Raw genomic sequence first — 20,069 nt, 5'->3', positions numbered from 1 at the left:
CTACCCTCACCCCCACCAACACCTCACCCCCACCAACACCTCTCCTCCCTCCCAACACCTACCCCTCACCCCCACCAACACTCTCACCCCCACCAACACCTACTCCTCCCCAACACCTACCCTCCCCAACACCTACCCTCCCACCTCCCAACAACACCTACCCTCCCCAACACCTACCCCCACCAACACCTACCCCTCCCCCAACACCTACCCCCAACACCTACCCCTCCCCCCAACACCTACCCTCATCTCCCCAACAACACCTACCTCACCCCCACCAACACCTACACCCTCACCCCCACCAACACCAACCCTCCCCACCTAACCTCCCTCCTCAACACCTACCTCACCCCCACCCTCACAACACCAACCCTCCCCCAACACCTACCCCCCCTCCCCAACACCTACCCTCCCTCCCTCAACACCTACCCTCACCCCCCACCAACACCAACCCCTTCCCCAACACCCTACCCCTCCCCAACACCTACCCTCACCCCACCAACACCCACCCCCTCCCCAACACCTACCCTCCCCCAACAACACCCCCTCACCCCCACCACACCACCCTCCCCCAACACCTACCCTCACCTCCCAACAACACCCCACCCTCCTCCAACACCTACCCTCACCCCACCAACACCCTCACCCCCCACCAACACCAACCCTCCCCCCAACACCTACCTCCCCCAACACCTACCCTCACCCCACCAACACCTACCCCTCCCCCCAACACCTCACTCCTCACCTCCCCAACAACACCTACCCTCCCCAACACCTCACCCTCACCCCCACCAACACCCATCACCTCACCCCCACCAACACCAACCCCCCTCCCCCAACACCACACCTCCCCTCCCCAACACCTACCCCCCAACACCCCACCCTCACCCCCACCAACACCTACCCTCCCCAACACCCACCCCCTCCCCAAAACACCTACCCTCACCCCCCACAACACCTACCCTCCCCAACACCCCTACCCTCCCCAACACCTACCCTCACCCCACCAACACCTACCACCCCCTCCCCAACACCTACCCCTCCCCCCCAACACCCAGCCCCTCACCCCCAACACCCCCAACACCTACCCCCTCAACACCACCCTCACCCTCACCACAACACCTACCCCCTCCCCCAACACCCCACCCCCTCCCCCACACCTACTCCCTCACCCCCCACCAACACCTACCCTCCCCACAACACCTACCCTCCCTACACCCCCTACCTCACCCCACCAACACCCCCCTCCCCAACACACCCTCCCAACACCTACCTCACCCCCCACCAACACCTACCTCACCCCCCACCAACACCAACCCCTCCCCCCAACACCCCACTCCCTCCCCAACACCTGACCTCACCCCCACCAACACCTACCCTCCCTCAACACCTACCCCTCACCTCCCAACAACACCTACCCTCACCCCCACCAACACCAACCCTCCCCCAACACCTCACCCCTCCCAACACACCTACCTCACCCCCACCAACACCCACCCCCTCCCCAACACCTACCTCCCCCAACACCACCCCTCACCCCCCAACAACACCTACCCCCAACACCTACCTCACCTCCCCACAACACCCTCCCTCCCCACCAACACCCTCACCCCCCACCAACACCTACCCCCAACACCTACCCCCAACACCCCACCTCACCCCCACCAACACCTGCACCCTCCCCAACACCTACCCTCACCTCCCAACAACACCCACCCCCTCCCCCAACACCTACCCTCACCCCCCACCAACACCTACCCCCTCCCCACACCTCCCCCTCTCCAACACCTCCTACCCCAACACCTACCCTCCCCAACACCCACCCTCCCCAACACCTACCCTCACCCCACCAACACCTCCCCACCAACACCTACCCTCACCTCCCAACAACACCCACCTCACCCCCACCTCACCAACCTCCCCACACCTCACCTCCCACACCTCACCTCACCCCCACCAACACCAACCCTCCCCCAACACCTGCACCACCCCCACCAACACCTACCCTCCCCAACAACACCAACCCTCCCCAACACTCCCATCACTCCCTCCCCAACAACACCTACCCTACCCCACCAACACCTACCCCCTCCCCCAACACCTACCCTCACCCACACCAACACCTACCCTCACCAACACCTACCCCCTCCCCAACACCTACCCCTCACCCCCACCAACACCTACCACCCCTCACCCCCCATCAACACCTACCCTCACCCCCCCACCACCTCACCCTCACCCCCATCAACACCTACCCTCACCCCCACCAACAACACCAACCTCTAACAACACCTACCCCCTCCCCAACACTCCAACACCCTCACCCCACCCAACACCTACCTCACCCCCCACCAACACCCACCTCACCCCCACCAACACCCACTCCTCACCCCCCACCAACACCTACCCTCACCACCCAACAACACCTTTCCTCACCCCCACCAACACCTACCCTCACCCACCACCAACACCTACCCCCCCTCCCCCAACACCTACCCTCACCCCCCACCAACACCTACCCTCACACTCAAAGACGCCAAATATAAGCTTAACTCAAAGACCACAACAGGATAAGCTTGACTCAAAGACCACAAAAGATCAACTTACCTCAAAGACATCAGAGGGTTCAATTTAGAAGTGGGGGGGAGGGGAAGAACTCTTAAAGAACGGGGTGGAGGGAGGGGAAGGGAGAGGGGAGAGGTGGAGAGGGGGGAGGTTGTCTACTTCCACTCCCTGGCTACCCTAGGGTGTATATATGTGTGTGGCAGTGTGAGTCAACGCTAATATTATCCTGAGAACCACCATCACTACCACTACTACCATCATCATCGTCTCCAATACCAACATCCAATACTAATACCATCATCATCATCACTACAACCATCACTGCAACTATCATACTACAACTACTACCACCACCACTACAACTACCACCACCTGTACTAGCACTACAGTCACTAACATCACCACCAATACTAAATCTACCTTCACTAGTACCACCATCACTAGCACCACCACTACTACTACCACCACTACCAGCAACCCCATAACCACTATCACCATCATCACCACTACTATCACCACCACTACCATTACCAGTAGGATAATTAAGACGTTGTTAGTCACGTGGCGCACCTCCACATAGTCCCAAATTGTCACTTTGTGGTTGTGGTACTTGTTGTGGTTGTGGTACTGGTTGTGGTTGTGGTGCTGGCTGTGGTTGTAACTCTTCTTTGTGGTTGTGAGTCTAACCGTTCTCTGAGCTCGTACATTTGACTTCAGTGACTGGTTGAGACTTAATTGTGACTGTTTGGGACTATGGTTGTGACTTAGCTGTGACTGTTTAGAACCATGGTTGTGACTTAGCTGTGACTGTTTAGAACCATGGTTGTAACTTAGCTGTGACTGTTTAGAACTGTGGTTGTGCCTGGTTGTGACTTAGCTGTGACTGTGGTTATGACTTGGTTGTTGTTGACTGTTTTCTGTGTATAACTTTTCCTATGACGGAAGCTTTTATCCCTTTCACTGCGTTTCCCACACTTGCCATTTTATTCTAGCCATCACCAGACGATTCTATTCACCCTAAGGTAACCTCCCACAGCCAAAAGGTTAATATGTGACCTCGACTAATATTTCATGACTTACTGACTGGCTGTGAGTCTGAACCTTGGCTGTGACTCATTAACTGACTGGTTAACTTGAGTGTAATTAACCGTCAAAAACTGTAGCCAGCTGGACCCTATATTGGAAGCATCCTTGGTCAAATTGCCTCACTGTTTGCCATTTTTGTATCCCTCCAGTGCCTATATACAGTACATGCAAAACAACTGTAACCTCGTATGATGGTTTTACTGAATAATAATAACAAGCATTATTAGTAGTAGTAAAATTACTCGGCTCCGCCCAGGTAAGGTATATAAAGTACTGTTATAACATTGGCAGTCATAGTTTGTCCTCCCTGACGCGAGTAACCACCTACCACAACCCGTTGTGCCAATATCTCAGTCGGGGAATATTTTTGGTTCTTGCCCGGACAACTCAGCGGTTCGTGGTCAATAATAATAACAAGGAGCACAACCTTTTGACCCTTGTAATGTGTGTGTGTGTAAAGTTTCAAGTCTCTAACTATTTTCTTTTTGAAGCTATGGCTGGAAAAGACACACACACTCAGACACATTATTTTATTATAAATTAACCATTCGTGTCTGTAAAGTGTGAGTGTGTCTTGGACCTTCAGCATACAATAGACTCAGGCAAGTCAATATTGGTGTAGCTGTTTACTGTGTAGTATTAAGGCTTAGTTAACTGTTTCCATTACAACTTATCTCGTCCATGTGTGATAAACCTAAACAATACTGTCTGTCATTTAAGGTCACATGATGTGTTGTTACAGACGATACACTGTGAGAGATTGATAACGTGTGTGTGTGTGTGTGTGTGTGACAGTGATGATGATGTGTACCTGACTTGTAATTGTTTATATAATACCCTGAGTGTCCCTCGCTGTCACTATCACTCTCCATCACTGTAACTGTCAACCCCTCACCACACACACACAGCTTGACCTTAGGGCGTCGTTAACTATGATCTAACAGTTCCTGATCGTGATGGTGACGTACATGGCGACCTGTGTATTCAACTCTTTAAGACGCCAACGTATCTAAATTTCAATCTTATGACGTAAGGAACATTGAGATATAAAACCCCTATGACATAACAACACTCACCAGCCGCTACGCCATCACTCTGCTCATAACAATTTGACCCTGAGAGTTTGACCATTGACCTCATGACGTCACTCTTCTGTATGGCCTCCAAAGGAAGTCCCTGGATCAGCTCTAGTACAACAGCTGACGTCATACAACAGTGAGTTATGGTGAACGAACACCCACCCACCCACCCACCCCACACCCACCCACCCACACACACACACCGACCTCCTGGTGGGAGAGTTGTAAGGCGTGTGTGATGATAACTGACGAGATAATTTTGTATGTCTTGTAACTCTCGGTCAATAACTGTAACTGTAATGCATCAATGCTGTAACTGATATTAACTGTACAGTATGTCTAGTAACTGAGGCCAACTGTAACTGCCTGTACCCTTAATTGCTTCACGCTAACTATAATATGGACCATGACAATTGTAAGGCCCAGTACCAATGTCTAACTACTTGCTGGTATCACTACACTAACAACCACTAATTACATGTTGATATACACAGCCATTGATATAAGGAACAGAAATATAGGATTAACTTTATATAATCAGAGAGTAAATTCAACATATCACATTGTTAATAATTACTGTTTCATCTCTTATTATTATTATTATTATTATTATTATTATTATTAGTAGTAGTAGTAGTAGTAGTAGTAGTAGTAGTAGTAGTATTAGTAGTAGTAGTAGTAATAGGAGGAGTAGTCACAGTATTTGTTCAAGTATTTTCATCTTCATCATTATTATTATTATTATTATTATTATTATTATTATTATTATTATTATTAACTGGACAGTAGATGACACAGGTAAAGTCATAAGGCATTACCCACCTGGAGAAGACACCAACAGACAACAGTGAATAAAAAACACAAAAATAATCAGGGGTATAAAATGTAAACACCCTAACGCTACCATGGGTCGGGTTAGGTTAGGTCATGGTAGGTTGGGTTACTTTAGGTTAGGTTAGGTTAGGTCATGGTAGGTTAGGTTAGGTCATGGTAGGTTGGGTTAGGTCATGGTAGGTTGGGTTACTTTAGGTTAGGTTAGGTTAGGTCATGGTAGGTTATGTTAGGTCATGGTAGGTTGGGTTACTTTAGGTTAGGTTAGGTCATGGTCGGTTAGGTCAGATCATGGTTATGTTAAGTCAGGTCAGGTCAGGTTTGGGTGGTTAATCTTCAGGTGATCCCCTCGTCTACTATTTACCTCGTCACGTCGCCATATACCAGCAGAGACATCCTTCACGGGCGGCCCACAGAACCTGCTTTCACTCCGCGGCGGCCATGTGCGGGCGTGCGGGTGGGCAGGCGTTGTGTGGCAAAGTATGCGGGTGAGATGGGTCCAGATATGCGAGCGGACGCGTGGTACGTCCAGGTATGCGGGCGGGCGGGTGTGTGGGCGGATATGCGTGGACGGACGGTCAGGTGTATGTGTGGGCGGGCGTAAGTTAAACCGGTGCCTCTGGTCGAAAGTGGGCGGCTGTGGGCGGAATCCTCAACTAGTTAACGGGGCACAAGCAAAACGAGGAACTTGGCACAGGTGCGGGCGTGGGCTGACGCTGGGCACGTGGGCCAAGCGTGGGTAGTGTGGGCGTGGGTAGCTGAGGCGTGGGGGTAGTTGGGCGTGGCAGGGCGTTGCTCCGAGTACAAGTGTAGTATTCTCGGGGCGTTACTATAAACAGTGTGTACCACCTGCCTTCATCTCACACGGTGTTTCGTAATCACTAAAAGATCCAAAATTATCTTATTTATTTTCCGTTTCCAAACACCACAAATTACCCCATACTGTTTACTACAATGTCTCCTGATGTCACCAACTAGATGAGGAATAAGTTCCTCTTAGACAAAATATGAAAATCTCTCTTTACAACACAAGTGAAGGAGCTAACAGATCTAGTTTCCTTTGAATGTGTTTATAAATAAGTTATAAAACAAAATTATCAGACCATTTAACACTCACAATAAGCTGCCGGGTTTGTGTCACCATCAAGTTTTTTGTTAAATTTCAAAAAGTATCTGTCAACAAAAGGCACGTGAGCGGCGCACCAAATACACACACACACACATACACACACACACACACACACACTCAAGGTCACCACGCTCGAGATGTGAGTTACCAAGCTGCCTCCCAGTCAGTCACGGTCACACAGTCGTCGTGCCATCCTCCCTGCTGGTGATTTGAACAGTAACACTACACCTGATGACCCAACAGCACCATCTTGCAGACTGGTGAATCCGAAGATCACTACAACACAACATTGTAATCGCTCCTTGGCAATGCATTGTGACGACGCTCGATGGTCCAAGAGTGTTCAAACATCCAAAGCACCATCTCCCTGAACCATGGCACCATCTCCCTGAACCATGGCACCATCTCCCTGAACCATGGCACCTTCTCCCTGAACCATGGCACTATCTCCCTCACCATGGCACCATCTCCCTGATCCATGGCACCTTCTCCCTGAACCATGGCACCATCTCACTTACCATGGCACTATCTCCCTCACCATGGCACCATCTCACTGAACCATGGCACCATCTCCCTCATACATCACCACCTCTCAAGGCACCAAGTGTTACAAGTCCTCAGGTACTTAACATAATCTCACTTACTGGAGACACAGATCATCATCATCATCATCATCATCATCATCATCATCAACTTAGTCTTAATTCATACACACAGTGAAGAGCACGCCTGGATAGCACCAAGCACGTTACAGGTGGTGCTGGAGGCTGGTGGGCTGCACCATCTGTGACGAAGGTGGTGGAGGAGGAGAAGGCATGGCAGCATCCCATTTACCGGGCCTCTGGGGTGAGCTCAGCCGCCCAGACCACACTACTAATCCCGCCCTGGTGGCCACATGTCTCACGCGAGAATTAACTCCTGTTTATTGTCACTTCACACACATCTGCCTCTTATTACGTCACCATCATAGCGTTTCCTTCCTTCGTCACCCACCACACACAGCTTCACTATACACCCGCATCAGTGACCTCAAAGTTACGCCACACAAGAGATTTCACAAACGTTGATTATAATGTTTTTGTTTACATAGCGCGAGTTCCCAGGGGAAGAGCAGAGCGTGAGTGTGGGTGTAGTGGTGGTGGAGGCAGGGCGGGGGAGTATGTGGGAGGTGATGGGGGAGGGGCAGAGAATGTGGTGGTGGTGTGTTGTGATTGGTGTTGAAGAGTAGTCAATGGTGGTAGTAGCGAGTTGTGGATGGTGGTGGCGGCGGGTTGTGAATAGTGGTGGCGGCGGGTGGTAGTGGTGGTGGCAGGGAGTGTGTAGTGGTAGGCCGCCAGCGTCAGCCCCAGCGCGGAGAGACACCCATAGGCTTAATAATAGCCAGGGGTGGGTGGGTGTGTGAGTGTGCCAGGCAGATGGTGTGAGCGGCCGCCCCCACACCAGCTACTGACGCGACCACCTCCACCTCCTCCTCCTCCAACCTGTTCTCTCTTCTTCTCAATATTTCTTGCTTTGTCTCTGATATTTTAAACCATTTTGCTCTCTGCTGAGTGTTCAGTGACACAGGTGTAGCACCAGCAGGGAGGGCAACTAGCGTCACAAGGGAACAGGTGCGTGGTAAAAGTAGCGCTCCAGAAGTGAGAGCCAGTGGGAGGAACAGGTCGCTGCCCACAGTGGCGGGTTACCAGGTGGTGGTGCCGTGGAGACGATGGCAGCAGGTGGTGTGGTGGAGGAGCAGCAGGTGGTGGTGAGTGTGGAGCGTGCGCCAGAGCGGGTCGTGGTAGCCTCGAGGGAGCGTCTTCATTCAGTGGTGGTGGCCAAGCCGACCCCCGGATGTTTCCCCCGGATACTGCCCGCCCCCTACCTCGTCCCGTCACGCCCACCGCCCATCTCCTTGCTGGTTGCTGGTGGGCGGGGCCTCCCTCACTACCTCTGCCGCCGCCCGGGGACGACAACACCTGCGGCATAAGAGCACATTATTAATCTACCTGTGGCACTCACCCTCACTTACTCAAGATCAATAACGTATTAAATAACATGACCCTCACAACCACCAGGTGTATCAATACCCATTCACACTACTGGCACTAAATTAACACCCAGACCACCTTAACACATCCACACAGGCTACCTGACAACACCTGTGACCTCGTCCAACACTACCCAGTAATTAACCAAGACGCCAACACATACCTGCCAGTTTTCGTTTGTTCTTGATGACTGTATAGCTCAAACACCTGCCCCCCGAGGCGACCCCTGTACACACACACACACACACACACACACCTACCTTTCACCACTCATACACTTTCCATACCATCTACACCTTCCATACCGCCCATCTACCCTCCACACCAGCCACAGAATCTACACACCACCCACGCAACATCCACACCACCAAAACTCCATAATTATACTCCACACAACCTACACAAGCACAAACTCCTCCACGTGCACGACACACACACACACACACACACACACACACACACACACACACACACACCACCTACATGGCAAACGAGGTCCACCTGTCCTTAATTAAGATAACACTGGGCAGGCAATGTAACAGACGCGATACACTGACAGGATATGACACTTATATGGGGGATATGGCACCTGTATAAGAAGAACATAAGAAAATAAGGAGTCTGCAATAGGCGGGTTGGCCTGTGCATGGCAGCTCCTGTCGAGAGTTACTACCACTCTCTATCCATGAATCTATCTAGCCTCCTTTTGAAACTTTCCAGAGTTCCCGCACTTACTACAAAGTTGCTAAGCTTGTTCCACTCGTCTACCACCCTATTTGTGAACCAGTTTCTTCCTATCTCCCTCCTAAACCTAAACTTATCCAACTTAAACCCGTTGCTCCGAGTCCTATCCTGCTCGGATATTATAAGAACTTTATCTATATCCCCTTTATTGATTCCTTTCACCCACTTAAATACTTCTATCATATCTCCCCGCACTCTTCGTCTTTCTAGGGAATGCAAGTTAAGTTTCTTTAACCTATCCTGATATGGAAGGTTTCTAAGTCCCGGAATCATTTTTGTCATTCTTCGCTGCACCGACTCTAGTGAATTGATATCCATTCTATATTAAGGGCACCAGAACTGAACCGCATAATCGAGGTGCGGCCTGACTAGCGCAAGATATAGTTGCAATAAGACCTCTGCACTCTTATTACTTACACTTGTAGATATAAAACCGAATACTCTGTTTGCCTTATTTCGAACATTAACGCATTGTTTTCTAGGCCGTAGGTCCGGGCTTACAAGTACTCCTAGGTCTCTTTCACAAGTCGACTTCTCTAGGTTGATGTTGTTAAGGCTGTATACATTATCAGTATTTGTTCTTCCAATATTAAGTACGCTGCACTTGCTGGTGTTGAATTTCATTTGCCATTTTTCAGACCACTCCTGCAGTTTATTTAAATCCTCCTGTAGTGCATTTGCATCCTGCCCTGAATTAATCTGCCGCCCTATTTTGGTGTCATCCGCAAACTTGCTTATGTCACTGCTGATCCCAGTATCTAGATCGTTTATGTAGATTATAAACAAGAGTGGGCTTAGTACTGACCCCTGGGGAACCCCACTGTATGTAGGATCTGACAAATGCAAGGGGAATTTGGCACCTGTATGAGGATTTCGACACCTGTGTGAGGATTCTGACACCTGTTTGTAGGATCTGACTATGGTTTATCTTACACCTGTATGGGGGATTTGATACCTGTATGAAGATTTGGCATCTGTATGGGGATCTGACACCTGTGTGGAGGATCTGGCACGTTTATGGGGAATCTGGCACGTGGAAAGGGGATCTGACACTTGTATGAAGGATCTGACACCTGTATGGAGGATCTGACACTTGTATGAAGGATCTGACACCCATGGCCCCTCACATCTCACCCACCTAACCTAACTTAACCTAACCTTCAAGTTACAGCTCAGAGTAACTCGACAAGGCGCTGAGATTGGTCACAGGTTAGAGGTTATCCTTAGAGAAATAACACGAAGAATAATATCTACGACCCAACGTTAACGTCCATTGGTACTTACGAACGAACGAACGAAGGAGAGAGAGAGAGAGAGAGAGAGAGAGAGAGAGAGAGAGAGAGAGAGAGAGAGAGAGAGAGAGAGAGAGAGAGAGAGAGAGAGAGAGAGAGAGAGAGAGACTTTCCCCACACCCTTTACCTATTTTCCCCATCCCCAAAACCCCTACCCACACCTTAACCCCTACCCACACCCCTTAGCCCCTCTTCTCCTCTCTTAACCATCTCCCCACCCCTTAACCCCTGTCCCCACACCTCTAACCATCTTCCCCACACCCCTACCTCCCATCCTTTAACCCCATCCCCACATCCCTAAACCCCTCCCCACACCCCTTAACCCCTCCCCACACACCTTATCCCCTCCCACACCCCTTAACTCTTTCCCTCCCCCTTAAACCAAACCACACACGCCCAGAACGTAAACATACAACAAAGAGCTAATTATCGCATCTTTTTTTCACCTCTGACCTTGACCTTTGCCCCCAAGGTCATGGTTTGTTTACACCACACATCGTCAGGTGATGTTACGCATTTGTATGACTCTTGTTCACATTACCTTGGCCGGTTGTAAGACGCATGGAGCAGTCTCGAAATACTGTAATTGTGAGAACCTGTATCGTAGAGCGGTTTATATCATGGTAGCTAAGTGGTATGACTTAGTGAGACAAAGAAAACTTAACGTAACGTAACGTAACGTAACGTAACGTAACCTAACCTAACCTCACATAACCAAGCTTAACCTAACCTTATCTATCCCATTCTAACCTAACTTGACCTAACTTAATTTATCCTAACCTGACCTAACCTAACTTGACCTAACTTAATTTATCGTAACCTGACCTATCCTAATCTGACCTATATTAACCTAAAAAACTTAACCTAGCCTAACTTAACCTGTCCTGACCTAACATAATTCTATCTAATATGTATGTATGTATGTATGTATGTATGTATGTATGTATCCTCCTGCCTCTTATCATATTATTCTACACCATATAAGGGCATAAACGAGTAAAGCTCTGTAATAAGCAGCCCTCAGCACTCTCATAACAAGGCTCAATAATGTAAATATGGCAGCTTGATTCCATTATTAGCTCAGTATCTTTTAGGTGAATAAATTGTAAGGAATATTGTGTTTAATGGCTATAAAAACTGGTCATCATATAAGGGTGAGGTTTTGGGTAATATCAATGGAATATCGACGTTAAGTACTGCATAGGGTGATTATGGTGTGTGTGTGTTGGTTATGGTGTATGGTTATGGTATGTATGGTTATAGTGTGTTATGATGGTTGATTCGGTATAAAAATTAATATTTTCCTACTTACTGTATATAAAAGGGCAAGTGCGGTGGCTGAGTGAATAAAACACTCGTCACCCGTCCTAAGGGTTCTATGGTTCGATCCCAGTATTCCAAGTTGTAAATAAGGACCTTATTGACCTTACTTCATCAGACGGAAGTGAAAACGGTCGAGTGTTGTACCGGCCACACTGTCACCTTGTGTACTGAAGGTTTAAGTAGATGGGGTCCTCAGGTTTATGAAAGTCGGTTTATATAATTCTGGTTTATGTGTGATTTATGGCAAGTGATCCGATGTATTGAAATTCCGAGTTAATATGAGTTAATATTCTAAAGGGGAATTATATTTTTACACACGATCATTATATAATTAAGTTACAGGTGATGTTTGTCGTGCTGGGCCAAACAAAGAGTTCAAAGGTCACTCTTTTTGACAGGATATGACACAACTGACCACATATTTGGATAATAAAATTGAAAAAAAAAACATTAAAAAGTATTCCTTGAGGCTCAGACCATCTCACAGCTAAGTACTGAAGCTGATGTACCCGAAGATGTGGCTAAAATATATCAGGTGTTGAGCAGTGTTAATTAGCTACCATTAACACCTGGAGCTTGACGAGACATTGTTTGTGTGTTCACGTGTAAGTTTCAGTGTAGAAATCAGCCCAGGTGTTGAATCACTACTGCCTGGTGCTCTCACGTTAATAAGGATGAATAAAGGTGAAACTTGTACCATCAACTTCCACATGTGAATATGAATAACAACAACAACTTGAATGGTCAAAAAGACGCAATAAATAACAACAATAACATCAACAACACCAATAACATCAACAACACCATTACAACTACTGTACTACTAATAACAATAAAGTCAAACAGCCAAAAGAAACATTAAATACAAGTCAAACAGAACAAAGATAACCACGATAAGTGTTAACCCAGGTCCATTGTTTATCTAACCTGGACTTAAGAAAATATACAGCAATCACAGGTGAGTTTTTACAACCTAACATAAACACCTTTGGTAATCTCACCTACCCTAACCTAATTTACCCTACTCTAACTGTAACCTACCCTACCCTATTATAACCTAACCAAACCTACCCTACCTTAACCAATCATCACCAAATATAACTCTAACCTACACTAACTTAACCTAACCTAACCTACCCTACCTTAACCAATCATCACCAAACATAACCTAACCCAATTAACTTAACCTAACCTAACTCTCCATCCATTCTTCCACAGGTAGAGTTAGGGAGGTTAATCACCAAATAAAAATTAGAAGGGGGGAATAATCTTTCAAGTGATGTAAAACAATTCTTTCAATAACCAAATCACAAGAGATGGCAGTTCACATGCGCACACAACACCAGGTGATCAGTCCATGTAAAGACACACACACACACACACACACACACACACACACACACACAATCCGGTTTGACGAAGGTGGTCGGGGAGGGATTGGGAAGGGAAGGAAGGGGGGGGGGGGAGGGAGGGGAGACAGGGGGAGGAGAAGGAAGGGAAGGTAGGAGGGGAGGATACAAATTCATTGCCCTGGAGGTCAGCAGGGAAAACCCGCACCCCCCAAAGATGGTATAGGAGAGAGAGAGAGAGAGAGAGAGGTGAGGGGTGAAGGAGAGAGAGAGAGAGAGGAGAGAGAGAGAGAGAGAGAGAGAGAGAGAGAGAGAGAGAGAGAGAGAGAGAGAGAGAGTTACGAATATGAAAGTGAAAACAGTAATAAAAAGGCAAACAAAAGTGTCGAACAAAAGCAGAAACACAAACAACCGGCGAAAAGTGCATAACAAAAAGTCGCTGAAAAATAAATATAAACAAGAGAAAAATAAAATAAATAAATAAACTCCAGAAGACAATAAGAGAAAAATAATAAAAGTATAAATAGTGAAGACAGAGGTGCTATTTTTAACACAACACGAACCAACTTATTGTTTACCATTGTTTATATACCTGTACTGTCTACCATTGTATACCTGCACTGTTCACCATTGTATGTATACCTGCACTGTTCACCATTGTTTATATACCTGCACGGTTTACATATTGTTTACATACTCCACCTGTTCACTATTGTATACCTGCACTGTTCACCATTGTATGAGAGGCCTGCACTGTTCACTATTGTTTATATACCTGCACGGTTTATATATTTGGTTTACATACCAAAATTGTTCACCAACAGTATACCCGCAATTGTTCTTCACCATTGTATACCCGCACTGTTCACCATTGTATGTATACCTGCACTGTTCACCATTACTTATATAATTCCGCACGGTTTACATATTGCTTTGGTTATTACCTGCACTGTTCACCATTGTATACCAGTACTGTTCACCATTGTATACCTGCACTGTTCACCATTGTATGTATAATACCTGCACTGTTCACCATTGTTTATATACTCGCACGGTTTACCATTGTTTATATACCTGTACTGTCTACCATTGTATACCTGCACTGTTCACCATTGTATGTATACCTGCACTGTTCACCATTGTTTATATACCTGCACGGTTTACATATTGTTTACATACCTGCCTCATCTATATAATACGTACACTCATTATATACACCTTTACGTTATAACCCTTAAGTACACCAATAAAAATAACACTCATTAGCACTATCATCCCCCCCTCTAGTAAACAACAGAGCCAATACAGTAAACACAACGGCGGAAGAGTCTCAACACTTGTTTCTTCACCACCACTTGTAACGTGATGCCTCAAGTGTGCTGGTTAAGATAACACCCATTAGGTCTAGTAACAGTAACGAGGGGCCCAGTCTCATTGTCACTTCCCCTCAACGAGAGTTTATGTCGGGATGTGTCAGGTCGGGTAATATGTACAAGTGTCCCGACCCCAGCGACTTCTACTGGCTGGTGGATGTTATTTTGTTTTGATGATTTCAATTATCTTTCTCACAGCCAACTGTAGTTATTATTACCTAAAAATAACCGTTTAAATTATATCCTAATTATCTTTAATCCTGAAAGTAATCGGATAATAATATTTTACTATATTTATACACATACAAAAGCATTTTTTTAATACATCTCATATAAATTTGTTCTCCTCCTCCTCGTCTTTCTCCTCCTCCTCGTCTTTCTCCTCCTCCTCCTCTTCGTCCTCCTCCTCTTCGTCCTCCTCCTCCCCTGGGCCACCGTGGTAGTAGTAGGAGGTGGAGAGGGAGGGGTGTGGTGTGGTGTGGCAGAGGCGTGGGCGTCTGCTGGTCCTGTAGTGCAGGTCTCGTGCCGGTCAAGTGTCGCCTCAGGGAAGACCATAACTCAAGGCCGCTACCACCACCACCACATACCCCACCACTACCCTGTACCACACCACTACCACATACACCACCACCACCACCACATACCCCACCACTACCCAATACCATACCACCACATACCCCACCACTACCCAATACCACACCACCACATATACCCCACCACTACCCAATACCACACCACTACCACATACCCCACCACCACCACATACTCCCACCACTACCCAATACCACACACCACTACCACATACCCCACCAACACCACCACATACCCCACCACTACCCAATACCACACCACTACTATCACCCCACCACCACCACATATTCCCCACCACCACCCAATACTACACCACTACCACATACCCCCACCACCACCACATACCCCACCACTACCCTGTACCACACCACTACCACCTAAACCCCCCCCCCACTAATACATTATCAATCACCTACAACAACAACCACCACTATCTTTACAAACATTATAACAAACAACAACAACAACTCTCACGTTTCACCTTAACCTTTCAAACTACAACCTCGTAACTAATAACCTAACACATTATATTTTCTTTACCAATTTTTGTCAACAGTAAATTAGAAATCCAATAACCTTTTATCTTATCAAATAACTAATCCTTCATCTCCTTTATGCCTCGAAATAAAAGGTCATTGTACATTAACATTAAATTGGTTTTATTAAATTCTCGGTCGATATAATTCAGTATTTATTATTGTTTGTATACCTACATTGTCTATGTCACCTTGTTTGTATATCTAAACTGTTTATATAAAAATTTAATCAATGTAAACTTATATGACGATTTGAATAAACATCAACCAAACGGCCTATCTATCTATCCATTTATCTATCTATCCATCTATCTATCTATCTATCTATCTATCTATCCTTCATTACGTATCCCCATAGAATATATTAATCCCACATTGTCCTCCCAGACCACTCGCCCATCTCAGCCCCTCAGGAGATGTTGAGGCAAAAACAAAAAGAATTCTGGTCTTTACCCCAGCCTGCAGGTGTCGAGTCCAAATGTGTCTTGATTAAAGGTGTTTCGCCCGGGAGGAGGGAGGGGGAGAGATAAACCCCACCCATATTTATTACCTACCCTTTTTATAACATGTTGGGATACGTACTGTCGAATCACCTGGAGATTAGACACCCCAGTTTATTTCACCTTTAGAGACTTAAAATACAATTTCATGGACCACGAATCCTTTAAATATGTCTCTGTAAACCCCAAAATAAATTCCCTAAATGTAGACTTTTCCAAACCACTGCCTAAATAAACCCACTTAAAAAAAATGAATAAATAAATAAATTAATTAATACACCTTGGCTGTCAAATTAGTCAAGAACCTTTTTTAAGACGATGACAAACGCTCACTGTAATACCTGGATAGGGAAAAGGTCAGGGAATGGGAAGAGAGCTGGTAGGGAGGGGCGAAAAGAGAGAGAGAGAGGTGGGGCAGGAAGGGGGAGGGGCAGGAAGGAGGAAGAAGGGCGGGAGAAAGAGGCGGGAAGGGAGGAGTAGGAAGAGAGGGGACAGGAAAGGAGGGCAGGAGAAGGGGCAGGGGAGACAGAGGGGCAGGGAGAGGGGCAGGGAGAAGGAACAGGAGGAACAGGGAGAGAGAGAGGGGTAGAAGAAGGAGGGGTAGGGAGGAGCGAGGGGTAGAGAGGTGAGGGGTGAGGACAGGAGAGAGGTGGGGCACGGAGGGTGAGAGAGAGAGAGGGAGGGAGGGAGGGAGGGAGAGGGAGGGAGGGAGGAGAAATCACCCATGACCCCTTCATACTGCTGAGTCATGGTGCTGTCTCATTCTATACCCCACCCCATACCCACGTGATGCCCAAACACGTGACCAAGAGGATGTGGCCCCAAACACGTGACCAAGAGGATGTGGCCCCAAACACGTGACCAAGAGGATGTGGCCCCAAACGCACGTGACCAAGAGGCTGTGGCCCCAAACACGTGACCAAGAGGATGGCCCCAAACACACGTGACCAAGGATGTGGCCCCCAATGCATGACCAAGAGGATGTGGGCCCCCAAACATGTGACCAGAGATGTGGCCCCAAACACGTGACCAGGGATGTGGCCCCAAACACGTGACCAAGAGTGTGGCCCCCAAACACGTGACCAAGAGGATGTGGCCCCAAAAACACGTGACCAAGAGGATGGCCCCAAACACGTGACCAAGGGATGTGGCCCTAAACACGTGACCAAAAGGATGTGGTCCCAAACACCTGACTTGGATGACTCAAACAGGTGACTATACTCTACACACGTGATCCTACACACGTGATCCTACACATAATAATAATAATAATAATAATAATAAATAAATAAAATAATAATAATAATAATAATAATAATAATAATAATAATAATAATAATAATAATAATAATAATAAAATAATAATAATAATAATAATAATATTAATAATAATAATAATAATAATAATAATAATAATAATAACGGTTTACTGACAATTACAGAAGCCATAAAACTTAAAAAAAATATATAATAACATACAGTAATAATAACAACAAGGGACAGAGGAGTCATTTAGCAAGTAATTTGAGAACAGTTACAGTACAAAGGTGGAAATGTAAAGAACGAACACACTAATTACCTACGAGTTGATGATGATATTTACAATGGTTGAGTGAGGCTGTTGTTGTTGTAGCGATCAGTACGAGTATGGTAGGGATCATGGTAGTATTTAATGGTAGCGCGGATGGTGCAGTAGCTCCCTCCCAAACGGATAGATGAGGTCATGGTGATGATCAGAGTTGAGAGGGTCAGTGTACTACAGAGCGCCTCTTGATGTGTGGTGTAAAGAGAGGGAGGGAGGGAGGGAGGGAGAGGGAGGGAGGGAGGGAGGGAGGGAGGAGGGAGGGAGGGAGGGAGGGAGGGAGGGGAGAGGAGGGAGGGAGGGAGAGGGGAGGGAGGGAGGGAGGGAGGAGAGGAGGGGAGGGGAGGGAGGGAGGGAGGGAGAGGGAGGGAGGAGGAGGGAGGGAGAGGGAGGAGGGAGGGAGGAGGGAGGGAATTTAGTCTTGCACAGGAGGGCTCACACACACACACACACACACACACCTTGTAGAGCTACCTGAAGGCTGCAGGTGTTTGCTTTGGTTAGGTTAGGTTAAGTTACGTAAGGTTAGGTTAGGTTAAGTTACATCAGGTCAGGTTAGATCAGATTAAGTTAGGTTAAGAATTAGGGCATTTAATGATTAGGTTAAATAAGCTGAGGTGTGTAATCTTCACGTGGTCTCTATATTATGCAACACAAAACTATGGCGCCGAAGACTTAATATTTTTTTGCGATTGTCTGTGTAAACGTCAGACTGGTTCTCCGTACCCATGGACCTAATTTCCAATATCTCCTGTGTCCATAAACCCACGTCCATACCCAAGAACCCACCTCCGTACCCAGAACCCACTTCCATACCCAAGAACCCATTTTCGTGCCCAAGAACCCACCTCCATGCCAAGAACCCACCTCCATACCTAAACCCACCTCCATACCCAAGACCACCTCCATACCCAAGAACCCACCTCACACCTAAGAACCCACCTCCATACCCAAGAACCCACCTCCGTATCCAAGAACCCACCTCCATATCCAAGAACCCACCTCCATACCCAAGAACCCACCTCCATCCACAGAACCCACCTCCATATCCAAGAACCCACCTCCATGCCAAGAACCCACTTCCATACCCTAGGACCACCTCATACCCAGAAACCACCTCCATACCCAAGAACCCATTTCCGTACCCAAGAACCCACCTCCATACTCAAGAACCCACCTCCATACCCAGAACCCACCTCCATACCCAAGAACCCACCTCCATACCCAAGAACCCATTTTCGTGCCCAAGAACCACTTCCATACCCAAGAACCCACCTACATACCTAAGAACCCACCCCATGCAGGCCCACCTCCATGCCCAAAACCCACCCATACCTAAGAACCCACCTCCATACCCAAGAACCCACCTCCATACCCAAGAACCCACCTCCACACCTAAGAAACCCACCTCCATACCCAGAACCCACCTCCGTACCCAAGAACCCATTTCCGTGCCCAGAACCCACCCCCATGCAAGAACCCACCTCCATACCCAGAACCACCTCCATGCCAAAACCCACCTCCATCCAAGAACCCACCTCCATATCCAAGAACCCACCTCCATACCCAGAACCCACCTCCATACCCAAGAACCACCTCCATACCTAAGAACCCACCTCCATGCCCAGAACCCACCTCCATACCCACGAACCCACCTCCATACCTAAGAACCCACCAACATACCCAAGAACCCACCTCCATACCTAAGAACCCACCTCCATACCCAAGAAACCCATTCCTGCCAACAACCCACCTCCATACCCAACAACCCACCTCCATACCTAGAAACCACCTCCATACCCAAGAACCCACCTCCACACCCAAGAACCCACCTCCATACCCAGAACCCACCTCATACTCAGAACCCACCTCCTACCCAAGAACCCACCTCCATACCCAGAACCCACCTCCATACCCAAGAACCATTTCGTACCCAGAACCCACTTTCATACCCAAGAACCCACTTCCATGCAGAACCCACCTACATGCCTAAGAACCCACCTCCATGCCCAAGAACCCACCTCCATGCCCAAAACCCACCTCCATACCTAGAACCCAC

General features: G+C 47.5%; 1 long non-coding RNA gene across 1 annotated transcript in view; it reads right to left on the bottom strand.

Annotated features, from left to right (window-relative positions):
* The window catches only part of LOC121865063, a 73,447-nt gene that overhangs the window by 6,803 nt on the left and 46,575 nt on the right, over nucleotides 1-20,069 (bottom strand). Inside the window, exon 3 of the long non-coding RNA XR_006088714.1 lies at nucleotides 5,926-8,648. This is a non-coding gene — a long non-coding RNA (uncharacterized LOC121865063). The remainder of the gene's footprint in view (nucleotides 1-5,925; nucleotides 8,649-20,069) is intronic.

This window comes from Homarus americanus, unplaced genomic scaffold, assembly GCF_018991925.1.
Source record: "Homarus americanus isolate GMGI-L3 unplaced genomic scaffold, GMGI_Hamer_2.0 scaffold2539, whole genome shotgun sequence".
Taxonomy (NCBI): Eukaryota; Metazoa; Arthropoda; class Malacostraca; order Decapoda; family Nephropidae; genus Homarus; species Homarus americanus.
This window is presented reverse-complemented; position numbering and strand designations above follow the sequence as displayed.